Source organism: Teleopsis dalmanni, chromosome 1, assembly GCF_002237135.1.
Source record: "Teleopsis dalmanni isolate 2A chromosome 1, ASM223713v2, whole genome shotgun sequence".
Classification (NCBI taxonomy): Eukaryota; Metazoa; Arthropoda; class Insecta; order Diptera; family Diopsidae; genus Teleopsis; species Teleopsis dalmanni.
The window spans coordinates 154149709-154155497 of record NC_051846.1 but is presented as its reverse complement, the minus strand read 5'-3'; the positions used below and the strand labels follow the sequence as shown (position 1 = coordinate 154155497).

General features: G+C 24.4%; 1 protein-coding gene across 1 annotated transcript in view; it reads right to left on the bottom strand.

Moving 5' to 3' along the window:
• LOC119666477 (inosine-5'-monophosphate dehydrogenase-like) overlaps positions 1 to 5789 on the bottom strand; it is a 9488-nt gene that overhangs the window by 516 nt on the left and 3183 nt on the right. The window lies entirely within an intron of this gene.

Here is a 5789-nt window from a genome sequence, read left to right as displayed (position 1 = left end):
AAAAGTGACGTCAAACTAGAGGTGGGTCTGTAATTCATAAATTAAATTGTAGTCTCGTCAATACTAAAAAAGTGGTAATACCTTAAATATTCTTATATCTGGGACCCCATAGCACAAATTGTCCCTTCAACTAGGAACGATAATATCTCTTTTGCGTAGTATTAATCCACATAAGCTGTGTATTGAAACGAGATTAGCTGCTAAAACTTTGATACCAAATGTGTATCACAAGGAGGTGCTGTTCTGAAGCAATGCACTTCCATTATTTATATAGGCTTTAGCTCAATTTAATCGTTATCTTAAACTTGCACTTTTAATGGCAAAATTTTATAAATTTTCAAGTTTTTTATTTAATTTAAATTTACTATGTATTTTGTCTAATAATGTTGTGACATTTTACAATTTTCTGCTAAATAAGATTTAAGATCTTTAAGATCTTTACTTTACAATTTAGGTAGTTCTCACTTTGGAGAGCAATTCTTTTTATTTTTTACTTATGATTTTATTGTAACATCTGAAAATTTTCAAGTAAAATAATTTTTTTTATATGAGGGGTTCTAAGAATGGTCGAGTTTACGTTCCAAACAACGACAAAATGCTGTTCAATACCATGAGAAATAGCAACGCTCAAAGGGTACAGCTAGTATTTAAATAAAATTTTATTATTTTAAAAGAATACTATTCAAATTGAAAAATTAAAAATAAAAATGTAATTAAATAATTTAATTATTCTACAGCTGATTTATGATTTCGTTCTAATAAGCCGCAGCAAGTAAATTTGTAAATGAACTTTCACAGCAAATTAACGAAATTCCAAGTACGAACATTCAAGTCAAGTCAAGTACAGTTTTGGGTCAGTTATCTTATGAACACTGACTCTTAGCTTCACGTTTGGTAGGACACGTGTTCAACCATTGGTACTTGTAGTCTCAAAAAATTAATTACGGATAATTAAATACAAGATATAATTTTAAAACCACAGATTATGGGTATTTGGCAATATTTGAAACAGATGTATGGTCAGTCAAAAATTTAATAAATTAAAATAATAAGAAAAAAATAATTGTTTTGTTTTTGTAGTTCACTACAATTCAAAACCTCTCTGTTAGATATAATAAGTTCTATTAAATAAAATGGTCACTGTCGTCATAGCTGACGTTAATATGCAATTTAATAAAATTTTATATAGTATAACATAATTTTTAAAGTTTTTAATTAGTTTTGCCGAAAAAGCCTCGCTTTCTTATGATGACAAAGAAGCTATTTTTCAAACTTAGAGGGTTTTCAAATAGCAAAGAAACAAAGGACAAACACAAAAATGTAGTCCAAACAATTTATATACGGACAATTAACTAATTAAGAAATTTGAATATATCCTAAGACCATTGATGATGAGTACTTGGCAATACTCGAAACAACGTTGTATGGTCAGCCAAATTTCAATTATTTAAATAAAAATTTTTGTGTTTGCCCTTTACTATTTGAAAACTCTCTAAAAAGTATAATATAATTTCACTATTCCTTTTTTTCCTTCCATTAACTGCATTGGTAGTTCAATTTTAGAACTATACAACTTATACAGTATTAAAAGGAGGCGTTGAAACATTTGCCGTTTTATCATTTCATCGATTATCAAGTTACTGAGCTACATACATATGAGTACTCCTAGTGCGAAAGAGGTTTCTTTTGTCATCCTTTGTGTTAGTCGAATATAAGGAATCATATTTATTGTTTGAATAATATTACCTTTTTAAAAATTAATGTGAACTTAAAAAACATTTTTTAAGTTATAAAATAAAAAAATTATATTACACTAATCAATTATTAATTTTACTTATCTTATTTTTGCATAAATTAGCAATATACATTCGTATAATGTATCTCGAGATTTTTTGATTTTTGCATTAGCATACCTATGTATATGAATTATAATACTACTATTATTTAAAATTTATTTAATAATTTATGATTTTAATGAACAATATTTATATTAATATTTTTTTTAATACTTTTTTTAATACTTTTTTAAAAAATTAGTTATTATTTAACAATTTAACAAAATTTTTAAACTTTATTTCAAATTTTTAGAATTATAAAATATCAAAATATCAGAAAAAAATTTTTAGTATCGCAATTTATTATTTAGCAATATATGTTGTAGTTAATAAAAACATTGTATATATGCTAAATGTATTATACACTATGTAGTATATACATTTATATTATATACATATATATTATATACAAATATTTTACATAATTATAATAAATAATACAGAGTATAACAATCAAATGAAATCAAATTTAATTATATATATTTTTCATGTTAAAAGACTTGGTATTCAATCCTTTTTTTTTTTAAAGCAATGCAACCCTGTAATTTGCAATGTGGGCTTAAGAAAAGCTTCGTTAAGTTCTTATCAATGAAACCCGTTATTGGTGTAAATCATCAAAAACAATGCAAAAATTCTTCAGTACACAGAAGGCGCACATGCAGTGCGAAGTAAATAAACGCAGTGGCATCTTTTAATAAAAACCATATTGTTTTGTTGTTGGTTTGAAGTAACAAGAATTTCGGTTTTCTAACGCTTTTTTTTATATATTTTATATATAAATTTGTGTTTGAATGAAAGTTACTGTGTAAATAATTTTTTGTGAATTAATATTACGGGACTCTGCATGTTTTTACTCGTACTTATCAACGCGTAACTCAACTGTCTTCAATGCCGATTGTCATAGAGTTTTGTTGGTAAGTTTATAATAAAATTTCTATATTAAATATTGTTAGTATTTTGACAAAGTGCTTAGTTATAATAAAATTAATATTTATATATTTAAGCGTATATTAAATATAATAATAAATACTTTATATATATATTTCTTTTATTTTTGTTTGTTTTCTGTTGACAAGAGTTAAGCTACCTTTTAAACTATAATTACACAAGCAGAATTTATATTAAATATTAATTTAATTTTTGATTAATTTTGTTTCTTAAAAAAACATAGTAAAACACGGTTTTTTACACAATAAAGAACTCAAGTTACCAAGAAATCATATGTTGCCAGTAAGACCTGATTTTTTAAATGGTTAAGAATAAAAGTTATTAAGAAAATATATGTTTAAAGTAAATTTCAAGTCCGCAAATTTCTTATAATGGATTATTTTTTAGCTTTCGCTCATACAAAATCGACTATTACTAACTAAAAAATCGAATATTATTTATCAAAGGTTAGGAAGAAAATGTCGCACATAACATCTCTAGAGGTGTCATACATTTTTGGCAAGAGATTTACAGATCAAAACTGAAACTGTGAGACACAGATTTTTTACTTTGGATTTTTACTCACCTTAAGTACCTTTTAATTGAGCTGAACTGCATCGTAACACCCACTTATATATTAACTGCTGTTGTTTTAGCGCAAGAAATAAAAAATACACACCCGGTTGTTTGGTTTAGATATATGGTTTACTTCTTTTAAATTCCTTTATTTTAAGCTTACTTACATCCAAATGTAACCTAACATGATTATTTAAAAATACTTGTATAAACTGTTAGATTTTGAAGAGTTGGTTATATAAAATAAAAAATAACTTAGAACAATGTTATTTGGTAAATTAAATAGAATTTAATAGGTCTACTATGGATATATAAGGCGAATCACTCGCTTAGAGTGTTTAATAGTCATACCATTATTTGCATTAATTTAGTTTAATACTTAATTTAATTTATTATTTAATTGAATATAATATATAAATTGATATTTATTTTAATTAAATATTTAATTTAATTTAATATTTTATTTAATTTTATTCTTTTAATTTTAATTTAAAAAAATTAATTTTAATTTATATTTAATTTAATTTAATATTTAATATAATTTGATACTTTCTACTTTGTACCTTATGTATAAAAGACATAACTTATAAGTCAGCATATTTATATTACTCGAATATCGAAAGTTATAAAAAATATATGTTTTGTCTATAGGCTTGACATCTGTTTATTTGTCTGTCTGTTATTTTGTTTATTCATCGATATTTTAATACACAAATCAGTCACTTCGATTTTGAGGTAATCTATTGAAACTTTGTACGAAAATGTTTTGTGAATGCAGATATAATTATATAATATAAAATATATAAAATAATTGCCAAAGATTAACCTTTATTTTTTAATACGTATATGTATGTGAATTAATTTTATTCGGTTAATTTCGAATATAACGAAGAATTCGAAGAAACCGCTTAAAAAGAATTGGAGATTATAGTTAATTTGATTTGTGACATACTTATCTAAGTTCAACAATAGCTATTTTTTGTTTTGTTTTTAGTTTCTTCATTCTTTAAATATGTCAGAACATCATCGTTTGCTATATGCCCCTATCTATTATTCCTATTGTTCTTTAAACATTATATACTTCACCAAATCATCATTTTTGGGACGATCTTTTCATTGTTCCTGATGTGTATTGTGACAAATGTAATAAAATAATTAAAACAATTTATTTATTTTATGATTTATTTAATAAAAATTAACATATCGCAAATTTCAAAGAATCACTTCTTCAATAAAACTTTGATATACATATGTATAAATTCTTATTATATTTAACACTTGTCAAAACAAATGTAGTTTATATGAGAGTTCATTTATCTTCATGATTCTGATTTTAAGTCCGAATTAGAGTAAAAAAATTTTGCTGGGTAAGAGTATCAATGTCAATGCTTGTCTAATTTTTTAATTGTTGAAGTAAATTTCTAATTACGATTCTTATATGGTTTTTTCTTTAGATTATTTTTTATATTATTAGTGTTATTTAATTGTGAATAAATTTTATTAATAAGTCTCATCACTGCCGCCCATATTAAACTTTGGTTTAACTAATAAATTGCTCTAAATTTTTCCAATCTCTGTTTCCCTTCAATTATTTAATCAATTTATTTTATGTGTGGTCTATACATATTACTTTGTTATCAATTAAGGCAGATATATATGGTAATTATAAAATTTCATAAATATAATAAATTCTTTTGACCGGGAGCAGATTTGTAAGAGGAATCAACTGGTGTTGATTTAAATTGAAATTTTTATTATGATTACAGGTCAATTGCTCTAAAATATGGTAGGTGGATGCAGGTCTCATTGCACAAGGTAGGCCTTATTTCATAAAATATGTTTGGAATGCTAGAGATATTTTTGATTACGGTTGAGATTCTTCTGCATTCTTGCTGCTCATTACGCAGTTGTTATATATTGATAATTATTGATAAAACTACTTCTTAGATTTCATTTTTGATTTTTATACAGAAGTACTAGTATTCATAAAATTGACACTTCAGATGTTGTTTCAAATGCTGAGATGTTTTTAATTACAGTTAAGTATCTTCTGTAGCATTGTTGTCATTCTTCAGTTGACTGTTGATGTCACAACTCCTTAGATTTCATTTTATACTGGATTTTATTTGTAATCTTAGGTGTCAATTACCTATTGATGTGAATGTAGAATGCAAATTTTTGATACCTAAAATTACAAACAAAACTATCTTGTGTATCCAGTATAAAATAAAATTTAAGGAATTTAAGAAGCATCAGTATAATAACAGCTATAATGCATAATGATTGTTACACAGAACCATTTAGTTTTATTCTAATATACATATATTTAAATAACTCTTACAAATATTGTTTTAAAGTTCAGGTAATGTTTAAAACTCAATTCTGATAATTTTGAATGCAAATTAAAGGAATATTAGATTCTAAGCTTAGTTTATAAAGTACATATATAAG